General features: G+C 46.5%; 1 protein-coding gene across 1 annotated transcript in view; it reads right to left on the reverse strand.

The window, feature by feature from the left end:
• The window catches only part of GSTCD (glutathione S-transferase C-terminal domain containing), a 991,325-nt gene that overhangs the window by 135,081 nt on the left and 838,046 nt on the right, over nucleotides 1-18,198 (reverse strand). The window lies entirely within an intron of this gene.

Raw genomic sequence — 18,198 nt, forward strand, 5'->3', positions numbered from 1 at the left:
GTATTTAAGTAAATATATGTATATGTACACATTTTGGTGTCTATATTTTTTTATTTCGTTTATTTGTTATATTTAGTTAAAATATATATTAAATGTAATTTATTTTGTTAAAAATATTAATATCACTTAATATATTTTGTTTAAGTTATATATATTTTTAAGTCAATATTTTTTACATCTATATTTTTCCCTTCGATATTTTTGATTCAATATTATTGTACTTACCTGTTTAGGTATAGGGAGTCGATATATATATTTTTTTAATATTTATTTTTATTAAGTATAACAAGCAAGGCAAGAAAACAATATACAGAGCGCTTTGTTCAAATGAGGCCGGATAAACAGTAAATCAAATCATCAGTAATCACTATTAGGAAGGGAGGAGTACAGGGGTGAAGCAGTAAGCAGACAATAATGCAAACAATGTGGGGTCAGGGGGAGAGTGGGATATCGATGTTATCCACTGCAGGTGGTGTACATAGGTCTCCACGATACCTGTTCCATGGCCCCCATACTCAATGCCATTTCTGGGGGCGGCCCCGGGCCAGATACACCGTTTTTTCCCTAAACATGCACCAGTCCATGTTTTCCTTCCATACTTCAATTGTAGGCGGCCTTTGGGACCACCACAATTGTGCAATATCACGCTTAGCAATCATGGCCCCCAGGGTCGCCCACTGGGTCTGGGCTACGTTGTAATCCGTAGGCTCCCAGACATTTAACAAGCAGCACCTGGCCTCCGGTAACAGAGCAATACCCGTAACCTCTTTCATTACATCATACACCCCGTTCCAATAAACCACAACTTCATGACATTCCCAAATAATATGAAGAAATGTCCCCACCTGTCCACATCCCCGCTTACACAAACCCTCCTCGGAAAAGCCCACCCGAACCAGACGGGGGCCCGTGATGTACACCCTGTGAAGAATCTTAACACTATGGCTGCTAAGGCAATTCCCCTCCTGTGCTGCATATGCATGATCCCCATTGTTCATGACGAGCTGAGCTCGTCATGAGCACAGCTCCAGGCTACCTCATGACGAGCTGAGCTCGTCATGAGCATGGAAGGGGTTAAGCTGAATCAGCTGAAGTCTCGCTGGAATTGCGACCTTGCGAGAGGAGATCGCCGATTGCCAGTCCTCGTCATCCAATTCGAGGCCGTCATAGACCCAGAGATCATGTAAGGGCAACAGGAGTTCCGACCTATCGTTGATCAACTTTTTATAGACAAGGGAAATAGTACTGTCTGGAACGTGACCATCTAGCAATCTGTCTTCAAGCGGGGAAGACTCAGGGACCGCCTTCCCAATCGAAAAGACTGACATCAAGGCATGGCGAACCTGGACATGGCGGAAATACTCCGAGTTCCCTAATTCAAACTCCGTCCTTAAAGTATCAAACGATTTCACCTGTCCCTTAACCCAGAGGTCTCCCACCTTGCTAATACCAATGAGGTCCCACTTATCGAACCCTTTTGTCTTCCACAGTTTACCAAGTCTATCAGAGTCGAAAAGTGGGGTCACTAAAGTCAAGCGGTCCTTCCATCCCATCGAATTAGTTGCATCTTGCCATAAACGAACTGCCGTCTTAGTAGGCCCCGACAATGACTTGACCACTGATTTAGAGTATAGTGCCCTATAATAGTTACCCCCAGGCAGCAGCCATCTATCCATAGCGAAAGCAGGGTTCAATTCGGGACCATAAATACCATGATTAATGGCCCCCAACTGAGATGCCCAGTAATATCGTTTGATGTCCGGGAGGGCAATACCCCCGTCGTACCACGGAGGCGTTAGTTTGGCCAGCGCAATGCGAGGTCTACCGTCCCATATCAGTTTCCTTTGAAGACCCTCAACTTTATGAAAATAACTAGCGGGACTATATCAAGAGTGTTTTGGAGGGCATAAAGGAAACGAGGCAGAGACATTATCTTAAAGAGGGCCTCGCGTCACAACGGCGAGAGCGGAAGTATACGCCAACCCGCGACGTCCTGCCTCAATCTGGTCAGAGGTGGGAGAAGATTCCGCTCATACCAAGTCACAGGGTCCATAGAGACCCAGATACCGAGATTTTTAAGTCCCGTCTGTGTCACCTGGATGCGGCAGTTACGCGGAAGGAGGGGGACGTCACCAGAAAGAACGTACAAATAGGATTTTGCCCAATTGATAATTAAACCCGAGTTTCTACCAAAGGAGGCCAGGACATCGCAGAAAACCATCAACGACTTCCTGGACGAGGTCAGATATAGAAAAATGTCATCTGCGTAGAGCGAGATGCGATCTTCATACTCAGAGGACCACCGAATACCCCTCATCGAGGGCTCCCAGCGGATCCATGCAGCGAGGGGCTCGAGGGCTAGGGCGAAGAGGAGCGGTGACAGGGGACACCCCTGACGAGTACCGCGCCCGAGACCAAACGGAATCGAGACTCGACCGTTCACTACAATTTGCGCAAGGGGGTCCTCGTAAAGAAGTGGCATCCAGCCGATAAAACCGGGACCAAACCCAAATTTAGCTAACGCAGCCCACAGATAAGGCCATTCAATAGTATCAAAAGCCACCGTGGCATCCAAGGACGCCATAATGGCCGGCTCACGTAGCGTCGCAGCCCTCGCGAGAACTCCGTGCAGACGCCTAAGATTCAGCACAGTGTTACGATGGGGAATAAAACCGGATTGATCCGGATGGATCAGTTCGCTAATAACAGTAATCAATCGATTGGCCAGTACCTTTGCAAGAATCTTAGGCTCGGCGTTCAAAAGAGATATAGGTCGGTACGACCCACACTTGTCCCTCAGTTTCCCCTCCTTATGTATAACAACAATTGTTGCAAGTCGCTGATCCCGGGGGAGAGAACCACGTTCACAAGACTCTAGAAACATATCTCTCAAGTAGGGAGCTATCTTGTCGGGCCGCAACTTGTATAGCTCTATCGGCAGCCCGTTAGGACCCATGGCTTTACCAGACCGCAAGGAGCGGATCGCAAGGGCTACCTCATCAGCAGTTATTGCACTATCCATTTGCTCTCTATCTGCATCTGAAAGACTCGGCAGGAGGGACATATACGGAGACCAGGGAAAGGGTCCTGCCCTCCCATCGACCAGTAAGAACGACATAACGCCCTCTATCATCGAGGACAGTTGCATCAGCTTCCAATGGGAGAGAGTTCTTAATAAGGATGCCCACCCCCCGGGAGCCTGAGGAGAACCCCGCATGGGCAACCAAGCGATACCCCTTCCTATTCATGGCATAGCATGTATTTCCTATCAAGTGAGTCTCCTGAAGTAGGACCACATCCGGTGAGTGACGTTTTAATAGTTGCAGCACTACTCCACGCTTTATCCTATCCCCCAACCCATTCACATTCCAGCTCATAAGTCTTAACCCCCTACCCCCCATCCCACAAGAGGAAGAAGATCCAACCCCGAGAAGAAACCAGCACTTCAATCAGAAAGTCTTGCAATACTGTGCCTTGCTGAAAAACAAACTGGAAAAACAAAACAAATCCCCCCTTCCCACCCCCCACCAACAGCCAGTTACAAGCCCCCCCACCCTGCACCCCTGCATAAGACTAGAAAGCCACCCCAACTTGCAGTGTGCCTTTCACCCCCACATCTAAACTAAGCTACAAAAAGTCAAGCAGAGGAGGAAAAAGACCCACCGAAAGCTCCGCAACCCCCCAAATGTCTCACAGAATCATAATGCACAATTAGTGCACCACAGTTTGAAGCACCTCGAAAGACCTCAGGAACCAGAAAATGATAGCGCTTATTCTTGGTCCATCTATCCGCCCTCCGCACCACGGATCTGCCCGTCCTGCGGATGATGGGTCGGTAGAGTATCCAGCCAGTCGGCCACCACTGTCGAAAAAATAGGTCCGCTCTGCATGTTCAATTCGCAACTTGGCTGGAAAAAGCATGGCGTACTTAAAGGCCCATCTCACGGAGTCTCTTTTTTTACCCCAAGAAAACCAAGTCTCTGTTTCTGAACAGCTTGAGTAAAGTCTGGATAAAAACTTATGGTAGAGTTCTCAAACTTTATGGGACCGCCCACCCGCGAGGCCTGCAGGATAGAGTCTCTATCACAGAAGTTAAAAATCTGTGCTATCATAGGCCGCGGTGGGGCACCCGTCTTGGGTTTACCACCCGGAACCCTGTGAGCCCGTTCCACAGTGAAAAAATTACTCAGTCCCTTTGGTGCAAGGTGATTAACAATGAGGTTCTCCATGAAGAGGTCAGCTGCCGGATCCTCCGCCTTCTCCGGAACTCCGATGATACGGACATTGTTCCGCCTAGCCCTTCCTTCAAAATCCTCCAGACGACGCGCAAAGAGGTCATTGGAGGCCCTCAAATTGCGAGCCTCTGTCTGTATCTCAACAACGTCGTCCGTCAGACTGGAAGTCTTAATGTCCAACGATTTAACCTTTTCATTGGTTTTCGTTAGGTCCGTGCGGATCAGATTCACATCAATCGCCACTGTGTCGAGTTTGTGGGCAAGAGTCTCCATTTGTTTCCAGAGGAATCATCTGATCCCATCGATGGCGGCCATGACGTCTTGTAGGGTTGGCTCGGCCGCTGAAGTCAGTGGATCTCTCGTTCCCTCCAGCGACCTACCCGGTCCACTGGGCGATACCCTAGCCTGGGCATAGCGATCCATGATGTTAGTTTGGGTATAGCCACCCCGTCGAGTGGTCTTAGACTTCTGTTTGTCCCCCTCCGGTTTCCCCGCCATTGTGGGAAGTAGGGGGTGGGGGGATAAAACGCAAACTAAGCTGATGAGTGGTAGGCTATGCCCGGCAGCAATCGACGTCGGTCAACTTGGAACAGTCAGACTGAGTGGAAAGATGGAGGCCTCAAAGGTCCCTTGAGCGGAAGTTCGGAATCAGCCCGAGAACACGGCTTGAGCGTCTCTCCAGGGCAGGTCAATCCGTGAAATACACACACTCGAGTGCCAAGCCAGACAGTTGCCTTCGGCGAGAGGGAGGCACTCCCAGTATCGGGTCTCTCCAGTAGGCGAAACCGAAAGTGAAAGTGGACCGGACCGGCCACCTCAGGCCGATGTTGTTCGATTACATCTCGGGCACCATGCCAACTCCACAGCCGGGCATCACGGAGGCGCAGGCCGCAATCTTCCAATCGCCACAACTCCGGCTCCCGGGGTCCGATCTGGGTTCTGGTTGCAGTTTTTGCCTCCCCAGTGGTTCGTCTTCACGAAGACGTATATAAAAGTCAGGATAATCAGCAGGATATATGCGGGAGGTTACGAGGGTCTCGGGAGCCCTGTGCTGACGCGGCCATCTTGGTTGCACGCGAAGCTCCTCCCGAAGTCGATATTTTTAAATCGATATTTTTGTTAACTATATTTTTTACATTGATATTTAAACATGGAACCAATATATATATATATATATATGACATTATATATATATATGTCACAGTGGCAATCATCAATGTGTAGTTCTACGAAAGTCAGAGTTTAACTTATACAGTTTCACACACACACACACACACACACACACACATATATATATATATATATATATATACACTTTTCACCAAGCGCGAACATGCGTGAGTGCACTCCTTCCACCACAAATCACACCAGAATAAATTCCAGTTGGAAACATTGTTTATTCAAGCATAAGGGCCAAGAAAAATACCCTACGCATTTCAGCGATAAATGCCTTGCTCACGGGAGCAAGGTGTTTATCGCTGAAATGAGTAGGCTATTTTTCCTGGCCCTTATGCTTGAATAAACAACGTTTCCAACTGGAATTTATCGTGGTGTGATTTGTGCTGGAAGGAGTGCACTCGCGCATTTTCGCGCTTGGTGAAAAGTGGATGTTTATACAGGGTAACCTCCGACATTGCAGTGCACCAAGAAGAGAAGAGTCTTGACACTTTGGAGGAGGTGAAAATGGATATATATATATAAAAATAGGCCAGAATCTAAAGTCTATGAAAGATCCAAAAGGAAGAAACTTTGAAATAAGAGACAAAATAACTTGTGAATCTCAGTTTGTGGTCTACCAAATACAGTGCTTCTGTGGTATGAAATACATCGGCTCGACTATCTGTCCTCTCAAAAAGAGATTATTAGAGCACATAAGATTGATCCAGAATAATGATTACAGTTATGCGATTGCCAAACATCTGAAAATCCACCCAGGAAAGACTTGGAAAAACATCAAGTATGCAGGAATCGCCTTGGTAAAAGAAAACGAAAGAGGTGGAGACAGTACTAAGAAGCTGAGACGCCTTGAATCTAAATTAATAATAGGATTCAAAACTAGAAGTCCATGGGGATTGAATGGGGACGAAGAAATGCATGTGCACCTTTGAAGCCCCGGACAAATGAAAGAATGACTAAAAGACTGATTTGAAAGAAAGAAACGCAATCCCCAAATGAATACTGAATTTTTGAATGAGTACTTGAAGTGTAGCATTTCAAAAAATTAAATCTAATGTGAAATCCAGATTGAAATAATGAGAGACATATGATCTAGTTAATGTTTTTAATATTTATCAATTATCCGAAGTTTGTAAGTCTGTGAGAACGGCACAAACGACAAATTGGGGACAAAGTCGTATAAAGGCACTCAGTCAAGATTGACCTATAGACACTCAGTCATAACTTTACGCGCATGTCTCTTATTTCGTAACTATTGCGAATTAGGCCATTTAACTGTACAAATGGTTTACACAATGCGCGTTTTCGCTTGTAACCAGTTATAAGCGCTTAATCAACTCCCCAATGTGTCGAGAACTGCCAGACACCGGGCGTCCAAACACAAGGATAAGCTTTGAATGAAGCAAGGTACAACTACTATGCCCATAATGCATCAAAGTAAGCTATATGTGTCAGGAGACATGTTGTGGCTGCCGTTGGTAGTTCTAGAAGGGTTGGGCACTCTCGATTCCTGACCAAACCTAGAAATGTCAACGTATGGCAGTATCTGTAAGGTTAGCTGTCCTTCCTAAGATGGCCCTCAAAGTCGCCAGGTAGTGGTTAGTAGTTGCCTTGCTAGGCGGTTTAGTTTACGTGGGGCGCGCGAGCCTGGTGAGCTGCGCACTTCAATATGAACTGTTTCCTGAGGAGAAGTCTGTGTCCGTTCCTCCGCGTTTGTTTCCATAGCGGGAGGAACGGAATTGGTAATTTAGAGTGAATACTAGTCGGGAGGCAAGAGAAGCCTCTCTTATCCCGTATCTTCAGAGATAGTCGTCAGAGGAAGCTTCGGGTCCGTGTTGTGTAGAACGGACTTCCTTTGACGAACTTGCCGAGCATTTCAGTATTCGCAGCTAGAGAGCAGCAGCGGAAATTCAGTCAGTGGCAGTGAGGTTTTGCTGCCTAAGCCTCTATCAACCCTGAACTTTAACTAGCGTCTGGAAGAAAGTTAGATGTTTCTCCAAGACAGACATTGGTTTACTTGAGCCAGTTCAAAGACTTTGTCAGCACTACTGTCCGAAGGTATTGAAGACAATACAGAACCACCGGAATTAGAAGACTGCAGACTATACGACGTAAGGTACTGTCAGCTGTGCAAATCCTCCCTTCATTGCGCTTACCCTTGTTTCTTCCTTCCCTTCTTTCCTACCTTTATTCCTTTTTGCGCGCTACGGATTTTCAGCAACATGCACAGCTTGTCCATACGCCCAGCAGAATAAAAGGCAAAGAAAAGGTACAGACATTAGAAAAGCTTTCACCAGAGATTCATCAGGTAGGATAGTTCTGAGTGGAGCATTCAAGCACTCATAGGACCCTTCTGCTGATTAGGAGAAAGTCTCTAATGAAGTTTGTTTCTCTTTTATTTAGACAAAATCTCCCAAACTCCATTACTTATTAAATATAGAAGAGAGGCGAAGACTCTGCAGTGAGCTGGTAGGATCAAAGCCAAGTTTGAATATTGAATGTTTAAATGACTTGGAGTGTAGTGTTCTCAAAATCCCCTCCCCTCTTTTTATGTGCATTAGACACCCCCCTTAAGATGTCAGGAGAAGCAGTAGAAGATTCCAGAATCTGACGGGGTGCCAGTAACAGGGTCTCTCTTCTTTCTCACTCCACTTCCCCATTCCCCCCCTCGCTGGTCAAGTAGATACATTCGCTGCGACACCAGTGAGTTGGAGTTTGGGATTAGCAGCGATTCAGCCTCTGCGAAGTATCTGGAGCCTTTGACAGATTGAAGTGCCCAAGAAGTTTGCTTCGCCTGGGCAGAATGGCTGAGGGATTCCAATTCAAAATTCTTTATTTCGGCTTTGATGCCATAAAAGAACAATACATACATTACAATAGATAAAAGAAAAAGAACATTCCACTTAGGATATTAAAATCATTGACTAAAACAGTACAATTCATGTTGGAAGACAATTGGAGCACAAACAAACAGTCTTAAAATCCTTGGATGGACCACTCGCTAGTTTCAGAAAATAAATCAGTTCTATTCCTTGAAAGAGCTCAATTACAGTTGATGCCCCATTTTTTTTCTTTGGAAAAAAATAGAATGTAGAAATCTGCTAACACTAAATGTTATTGGTTGCATTAAATTTGTTGTCAAAATTCTCAGAGCCTGTGTACATGACCTCAAGCCTAACAATAGGCATATTGGTTTAATCCATCTTTTCCTGGCCTGGGCATACAAAGGGCAAAAAAAGAGGAAATGTTGCTCGTTTTCTATCTGATTTTGTTCACACATAGAGCAAATTTCGTCCATTGCTGAGGATGATGGATCGCAATTTCTAGCCCAGCGTGCCAAAGTTCTTTTTATTAAAAGATTTCCATATCTAAATTTTAAAAATAAGGTTTTGGCAAGTGGGGGCTCTATCTCATCCATAAAGGTCTCAAAAAGTGGCTCGTCCTTAAAACGTAAGAAATTTGAGACTAGAGTCCCACCAGTTGAAACACTTGTAGTCCTATTTGCTATAAAGATCCAGAAGGCCCTTTTTAAAATTAGTTTCGGGTTAGGGGGTAGCTGCTCAGGGTTCTCCCAAAAATGATTCAGACCTATATTGATGAACCAAGCTTTAACGTGCCTGAGCCATGGGATAGCTTTCAGACTATCAAGCGCCATAATTTCTTTTAACCCGTCTCTGTAGTCTTGGAGCTCGGGAACATGCCATAGTCTAACCCATAGCATTAAAGGTCGAATCAAGACTTGGTGATCAGTTCTTTTAAAATTTAGGTCGAGTTGCAATGGTACTAGTGGGGTGCCTCTCGGGACCCTTACCAGACTTCGCATGAAATTGTTGTCCAGGACACTGAAAGTGTCTTTGGACCCAGGCCCCCAAATTTCTGCGCCATATAGGACTGATGGTTGGACTTTAAATTTAAATAATTCAATCACTGGGGACACCGCTTTGCTGGTACTCAGGCTTTGTTCCCTGAGAATTGGTTTTGCATTCTGGGCAAATATCAACTTGCTTTTTTCCATTTGAGCTCTCCAAGTAAAGTTGGAATCTAGTGTCACCCCTAGATATGAAAAATGGGGCACCGATTCCAATTTTACTCCTTTCAATGTTAAGCAGCCCTTATCTGGTTTAGTCGGATTTAGGGCCATACATTTAGTCTTTTTCCCATTAATCTCCAGCCCCTTCTTACTACAGTAATCGCTAAAGGTGTTCAATAGTGTCTGTAGGCCTTTTTTGGTTTGGGAAATACAAGATAGTGTCATCAGCAAATAATAGGGATGTTACCCTTTCACCGTTCAGTTTTGGGGAGTCGTTATTACATCCCTCTAGGTATGAGGGGATGTCGTTCATAAAAAGGGAAAAGAGCGTAGGGGCCAGAACACAGCCCTGGCGAACTCCACGCTCAATGGGGATTTTTTGGGTTAATTCGCCGTTTGGACCCCATCTGATTCTCGCAAAGTTCCCTTCATGTAACTCTTTAATCTGAACTACTAGATTATTTGGCAGACCTGCTGCACTCAGGGTTTTCCATAAAAGATTGCGTGGCACTAAATTAAATGCTGCCCTTAAATCAACAAAGGCAACATATAAATGACCCCTTTTGATCTTTACATATTTCCAGTAAAGGCAGCAAAATCTAAAAATCTGATCTATTGTACTGATTTTTGATCTGAACCCAGCTTGGAATTTGGTTAAAATTGTATTTTCCTCCAACCAATCACTCACACGTAATAAAATATGTCGTGAGTAGATTTTCTGGAGATATAAAATATGTCCAGGGTCTCTCTTCTTTCTCACTCCACTTCCCCATTCCCCCCCTCGCTGGTCAAGTAGATACATTCGCTGCGACACCAGTGAGTGGGAGTTTGGGATTAGCAGCGATTCAGCCTCTGCGAAGCATCTGGAGCCTTTGACAGATTGAAGTGCTCAAGAAGTTTGCTTTTCCTGGGCAGAATGGCTGAGGGATTTGATTTGAAGGCCTTGGGAGAGATGTTGGGGGGAATCCAGCAAGAGATAAGAGCAGTCCGTGAGGAAAATAAGATTTTGAAACAAGAATTAGGGGCTTCCAGACAGGAGACTCAAGTTTTAGCTCAGAAGGTGGATGGGTTGGTCATGGGGAATCCAGCAGGTGGGTCTTCTTCCACACATGTTCCCGCTCATAGTACGGACCCTACGACAGTGGCTCAGGTTATCCATTCAGTCTCTCCTCTTATTCCTTTAGCGGCCCCAGAAAGGTTTCGGGGGGATCCCCAAAAGGCTCCGTTATTTTTGACCCAATGTTCTTTACATTTTATGTGTCGCCCAAACTTATTTCCTGATGCAAAATCAAAGGTAGCTTTTGTCTTTCCTATCTGGGCGGAGATGCGGCAAATTGGGCTATGCCTTTGGTATCCCGAGACGACCCCTTTCTTTATGATTTTGTTCAGTTTGAGAGGGAGGTTTTGAGGATTTTTGACAGGAGACGGGTTTCTCAGGCCGCTGATAATGAACTATTGGAGCTGCGTCAAGGATCTATAGATTTGTTGACATACCTCACTCAATTTAATAAGCTGATTATGGAGACCAATTGGCCTGAAGAGAAACGAACAGCGTTGTTCTACAGAGGTTTGCGGGATGAGCTCAAAGATATTCTGTCACAGATACCCAATCGACCTAAAGAATTATCTGCCTTAGTGGATCTTGTTTTAGAATTAGATTTTCGAAATTCTGAAAGGAAAGGAGAAAAGAGGAAGGATTGGAGAATGAGTTTTCCTCGTTTGGATAGAATGAAGATTGACAGTGGAAAAGGTAGTAATGAAGCAGAGCCAATGCAGATTGGAACCGTCCGTGGCCCCTTGAGTAAAGAAGAAAAAGAGCAAAGACGGCAGAAGAAATTATGCCTTTATTGTGGAAGCCCGGGGCATTTTGTAAGAGAATGTACCAAGCGTTTCAAGACTCCCATGAAGGGAAACGACTCCAGCCATCAGTAGACGGAGTCGCTCTGGTGGTCGAGGAAGTTAAGACGACTCCTGAAGTTCATTTGATCATGAATACCTTGCAGTCTATGTCTCTACACGTTGTTCTTCATATGACTTTAAAATTCAGAGAACATGAGTTTCCTAGTGTGGCTTTTATGTTGGACTCTGGTGCAACAGGTAATTTTTGTGACTTAAAGTATGCTCAAAGGATGGGTATTCGGGCCATTCGGAAAGAGAAAAGTGAACCAGTACGAGCGGTGGACGGTACTAATTTGTCGTCTGGTCCTATTATAAGTCACACTGAATGTCTGGAGTTAATTCAAGCTGATGGGCATCGAGAAATTCTCCAATTTAACCTTATTGATGCTCCGCAATTTCAATTCATTCTAGGGCTGCCTTGGCTGTCTCAGCATAATCCCACTATTGATTGGGAAAATTGGACGGTGAGGATGGAGTCTTCCTTTTGTCAGGAACATTGTTATCAAGATTCAAAGAGGAAGGAGGCTCCTTCGCTAGCCAATCTACTATCTTTTGGAGGGCAGTCAATTGGAGTTATCAATTCTGTTGAGATACCAGCGGAATATCAAGAGTTTCAAGACGTCTTCAGTGAGGTGGAAGCTGAACTCTTGCCCCCTCATCGCCCGTATGACTGTACCATTGAACTGGAACCTGGAGCAGTTCTTCCTTGCAGCAGGATCTATGCGTTAACAGAAGCAGAAAATCAACATTTGAAGGAGTATTTAGATCGCTATCTGGCCAACGAATTTATTAGACCTTCACAGTCTACGGTGTCCTCTCCTTTGTTTTTCATACCAAAGAAGGAAGAGGGAAAATTAAGGACATGCATTGACTATAGCGCCTTAAATCAGGTAACCATCAAGAATCGTTACCCTTTACCTTTGATTTCGGTTCTCTTAGACCAGGTAAAGGAGGCACAGATCTTTACAAAGTTGGATTTACGAGGAGCCTATCATCTGGTTCGTATGAAGGAGGGACACAAATGGAAGACAGCTTTTCGCACTAAATTTGGCTTATTTGAATATAATGTAATGCCCTTTGGACTTTGCAACGCTCCAGCTGTGTTCCAACATTTTATCAATGATGTGATGGGAGATCTCTTTGATAAAATCGCTATCATTTATCTGGATGATATATTGGTATTTTCTAAGGATCCCCAAGATCATCCCGAACACGTACGAAGAGTTTTGGAACGTTTACAACAACATCGTCTGTATGTTAAGTTGGAAAAGTGTGTCTTCAATACTACACGAGTTGAGTTCTTGGGATTTATCTTGTCTCCCTCAGGTGTGGTCATGGATCCTAGGAAGGTGCGCGCTGTGGAAGATTGGCCGTCACGTTCTGATGTGAAGGAAATTCAGAGATTGCTGGGGTTTGCTAATTTTTATCGACGTTTCATCCAAGGATTCTCTCAACTCATTGTACCCATTACCCGTCTACTCTAGAAAGGAGTGAGATTTGAATGGACAACTGAGGCTGAGCAAGCCTTTCGTCTGCTAAAGAAGAGATTTACTTTGGCTCCTATTCTCCTGTACGCTGACCCTTCTGAACCCTTTGACGTGGAAGCGGATGCTTCGGATCAGGCAATTGGAGGAGTACTTTCTCAAAGGCATCGGAGCACGGGGCAACTTCATCCTGTGGCCTACCGCTCACGGAAGTTAAGTCCAGCAGAGTTAAATTATACGATTGCCGAAAAGGAATTATTGGCGGTGAAGGATTCTTTTGAGGACTGGAGACACTATCTGTTAGGGGCAAAACAGACTGTTACGGTGTATTCTGATCATAAGAATTTGCAATTCCTCTAATCTGCTAAAACCGTGACGCCTCGACAGTTACGGTGGTCACTTTACTTTGCTGATTTCGGCTTTGTGATCACCTACCGTCCAGGTTCCAAGAATGGAAAAGCGGATGCTTTGTCACGCATTGACACGCAAGAAAGTGAACATCTTGTGGAATCTCAGCCTATCATTCCAGCCTCAAAAATAATTTGTACCATTGCCATAGACAATTTTCAAGAGGAAGTCGGAAAGAGCTTGTCCGTCGAAGAAATTCAGGATTGGGCAGCTCAGGATAGTGATCGAAGAGTATGTCAGCAATTGCCGTATTACAAAGAAGCCTTGTATCTACCGACTACAGCTTTACAATTGAAGGCTCTTCAGAAATGTCACGACCATCCATTGGCTGGTAACAAAGGAATCGCTAAGACTTTGGATTTGGTACAGCGGTATTTCTGGTGGCCTGGGTTATCCTCTTGTGTCAAAAGTTATGTCTTATCCTGTGAGTTATGTGCTCGAAGTAAACCTAGTAGACAGGCGCCATCCGGGTTGTTACAGCCTTTGCCCACTCCCACTCATCCCTGGCATACTATTTCAATGGATTTTATTGTGGAACTCCCTAAGAGTAAGGGTTATGATACCATCTTGGTTGTAGTGGATACCTTCACTAAGATGAGTCACTTCATTCCTTTGAAAGGCTCTCCTTCTGCCCCAGAGTTAGCCAGAGTGTTTGGTGAGCATATTGTCAAGATACATGGGATTCCAAAAGTGGTAGTCTCTGATAGGGGTCCTCAATTTGTGTCTCATTTTTGGAAAGCCTTTTTACAGGGGTTGGGGGTGGAGAGGAGATTGACCACTAGTTATCATCCCAAAGCAGATGGACAGACGGAGCGCATAAATCAGGAACTAGAGCAATATTTGCGCTCGTTTCTGGTTGATGTGGGAGGTGATTGGTCGGACATGCTGTGGATGGCTGAATTCGCTAACAATAATGCGAAGAGTGCTTCTACTGGGTACTCTCCATTTTATTTGAATTTTGGTCGTCATCCTAACCCATTTTTGATTAATGCTGATTCTGATGTTCCTGCAGTGGGGACTTTAATGAAAGACATGGATACCTTACATAAATCAGCAGAGGCCAATCTAGTCAGAGCTAAACAATCTTACAAGAAAGGTGCAGATAAACATAAAAAACTAGCTCCACCATATCGAGCAGGAGATCAGGTTTGGTTATCTTCAAAAAATTTACATTTGAAAGGTAACAGGAAATTTCAACCAAGATTTGTAGGTCCTTATGTCATTGAGGAGGTATTGGGCCCAGTCACTGTCAGACTAAAATTACCGGCCAAATTGGGTATTCCCCCGGTGTTCCAGGTCTCTCTTCTAAAACCAATTGCTCCTAAGCTGCGATTGTCTAAACCACCTGATCCTATACTGGTTTCAGGTCATCCGGAACATGTGGTGAAGGATATTTTGGACTCTAAGTTTCGAAGAGGGAAATTACACTATTTAGTGGACTGGAAGGGGTATGGTCCTGCAGACAGATCATGGGAGCCAGTAGAGAATATTCATGCCCCATCCCTGATTAAAAGATTTCATGCACAGAAACCATCCAAGCCAGGACCGATGAATCGGTCGTTGAGAGGGGGTACTGTCAGGAGACATGTTGTGGCTGCCGTTGGTAGTTCTAGAAGGGTTGGGCACTCTTGATTCCTGACCAAACCTAGAAATGTCAACGTATGGCAGTATCTGTAAGGTTAGCTGTCCTTCCTAAGATGGCCGCCAAAGTCGCCAGGTAGTGGTTAGTAGTTTCCTGGCTAGGCGGTTTAGTTTACGTGGGGCGCGCAAGCCTGGTGAGCTGCGCACTTCAATTTGAACTGTTTCCTGAGGAGAAGTATCTGTCCGTTCCTCCGCGTTTGTTTCCATAGCGGGAGGAACGGAATTGGTAATTTAGAGTGAATACTAGTCGGGAGGCAAGAGAAGCCTCTCTTATCCCGTATCTTCAGGGATAGTCGTCAGAGGAAGCTTCGGGTCCGTGTTGTGTAGAACGGACTTCCTTTGACGAACTTGCCGAGCATTTCAGTATTCGCAGCTAGAGAGCAGCAGCGGAAATTCAGTCAGTGGCAGTGAGGTTTTGCTGCCTAAGCCTCTATCAACCCTGAACTTTAACTAGCGTCTGGAAGATAGTTAGAGGTTGCTCCAAGACAGACATTGGTTTACTTGAGCCAGTTCAAAGACTTCGTCAGCACTACTGTCCGAAGGTATTGAAGACAATACAGAACCACCGGAATTAGAAGACTGCAGACTATAAGACGTAAGGTACTGTCAGCTGTGCAAATCCTCCCTTCATTGCGCTTACCCTTGTTTCTTCCTTCCCTTCTTTCCTACCTTTATTCCTTTTTGTGCGCTACGGATTTTCAGCAACATGCACAGCTTGTCCATACGTCCAGCAGAATAAAAGGCAAAGAAAAGGTACAGACATTAGAAAAGCTTCCACCAGAGATTCATCAGGTAGGATAGTTCTGAGTGGAGCATTCCTAGGACCCTTCTGCTGATTAGGACAAAGTCTCTAATGAAGTTTGTTTCTCTTTCAGAAAGAATCTCCCAAACTCCATTACTTATTAAATATAGAAATATAGATATAGGGGACACCTACCTACGTTCTTTTGAAGCGGAAGGCATTACTCTCGCTGTCACGCACCAGCCCAGCAGCGCATCAGCCTCCCAGCCCACCTCTCGCCGCACCCGCTCCGCGGGTGCCGCTTCGCTGGTGGGTGCTGGTAGAGGCAGCATCTCGAAGGACCAACGCGAGGACGCCGGCAGCAAGGCGGTAAGGGGCGCGAGGAACCAGCGGGGCTGCGAGCGTGCGGGGACTTCATTTCCCAGAAGTCCCTGCAAGACCAAGGAAGAGCTTCCGGTCCGCTCTCCCTGCTGGCCCGCCCCCCGCCCATCAAAGTCCGTTAAAAGCGTCCCTCTTCCTCTACCCCGTGGGACACCTACCTACGTTCTTTTGAAGCGGAAGGCATTTCTCTCGCTGTCACGCACCAGCCCAGCAGCGCATCAGCCTCCCAGCCCACCTCTCGCCGCACCCGCTCCGCGGGTGCCGCTTCGCTGGTGGGTGCTGGTAGAGGCAGCATCTCGAAGGACCAACGCGAGGACGCCGGCAGCAAGGCGGTAAGGGGCGCGAGGAACCAGCGGGGCTGCGAGCGTGCGGGGACTTCATTTCCCAGAAGTCCCTGCAAGACCAAGGAAGAGCTTCCGGTCCGCTCTCCCTGCTGGCCCGCCCCCCGCCCATCAAAGTCCGTTAAAAGCGTCCCTCTTCCTCTACCCCGTGGGACACCTACCTACGTTCTTTTGAAGCGGAAGGCATTACTCTCGCTGTCACGCACCAGCCCAGCAGCGCATCAGCCTCCCAGCCCACCTCTCGCCGCACCCGCTCCGCGGGTGCCGCTTCGCTGGTGGGTGCTGGTAGAGGCAGCATCTCGAAGGACCAACGCGAGGACGCCGGCAGCAAGGCGGTAAGGGGCGCGAGGAACCAGCGGGGCTGCGAGCGTGCGGGGACTTCATTTCCCAGAAGTCCCTGCAAGACCAAGGAAGAGCTTCCGGTCCGCTCTCCCTGCTGGCCCGCCCCCCCGCCCTTTACGCCTCCTACTTAACAACATCCCACTCCCGCAGCGCGGGACGCAGCTCGGGCGAAGACCGGGCAAAGACAGGGCCGTTTGAGGCCGTTCGAGGACGGCAGAGGACGGCCCCGGCCCTGTCACCCTGCACTTCACGTCGTCCCCGTAGGCCCCCACGAATTCTAACGCACATCACTGGGACTCACGATGCGTCCCAAAACAAGAAGCGCGTCCAAGAAAGCGACATTGGTGACGCAAGTGACCGGCCCTATAGACCTTTTCATATCCAGGGTTAACGACACCATTGACAAGAGCATCATCCTACTGGAGAAAAGAGTCTCCTTGGACCTCATGCAGGCAAAACGATCTTCGCTCGGTTCACTTGCCACCGCAAACTCCCCCGTTCACCAGGTGGATAACAATTGCTCTTTACCATTGCCATTAACCATCGTTCCTACGATGACAGTTCCAAATTCCGTAGATTTATCCGTAACCCAAACGGACTCTGATCAATCTTACGTCGATCTCGACGCAACCCCAGATTTAGAAGCCTGCCAATCACCGGCTGAAAAATTAGACCAGAGCGCCACCAGTAATCCTTTACCACCTGATCCAGCAACGACCCTAGAACCAACAAAAACAAGGGAAAATACCTCCATCCTCCCCAAGGCAATGCCAATCACCAAGGAAAATCCAAAAACAAAAATAAAGAATCATAATCTGATCACACCTACCCCAAACTCCTCGGCAGGTATCCCCTGTTGGGTGGAAAACATGGTTATGGACCTAAAATCCAACCTTGAAGCCAAAATCACAGCGCAGATCAAACCCCTCATATCAAAGCTGGACAGACTCACGTCACTAATCAACACCAAATGCAGTTGTAAACCAAGCGGGAATGGCCCCGCCCCAACGCAGGGGGCAAAGGAAATACCCTCAAAAAAACCATCCAGCATCAAACAAATCACAGGCATAACAGACAAGTCTAACATTTCACTAACCAGAAAAGCGGCAGTAACACAGTCCTTAGCTAAAAAAGGGAGTAATCTGGATGTCTCCCAAGTCATTCCGGAGGCGGTAGATCTTCCCTCTGCTACACAAACAGGTCCAGCAGGCCAAACAAAAACAAATAACCGACAAACAAAAGGAAACACCACCACTCCAGCAGAGACCCCCTCCCAAGAAAAACCATCAGAACTGAAGACTAAGCAGTCTCGGCCCAAAATAATTAACTTACCCCCGGAAGCTTCTCCCTTCGTGGTGGTGTTAACAGCAGTTCCCCCACTGAAGGAGGGCGTAAGAGAAACTTTCGCAGAGCTGAGGAACAAATGCGCCCAGTGGCTCCAACTCCATAGACCACTACCCGCCCACATCAGGGGTGACATCTTCTCAGCACGCAGAGGAGATTGGGTTGGCAGAAGCAC

The sequence above is a fragment of the Lissotriton vulgaris genome, chromosome 3_1 (genome assembly GCF_964263255.1).
Source record: "Lissotriton vulgaris chromosome 3_1, aLisVul1.2, whole genome shotgun sequence".
NCBI classification, from domain to species: domain Eukaryota; kingdom Metazoa; phylum Chordata; class Amphibia; order Caudata; family Salamandridae; genus Lissotriton; species Lissotriton vulgaris.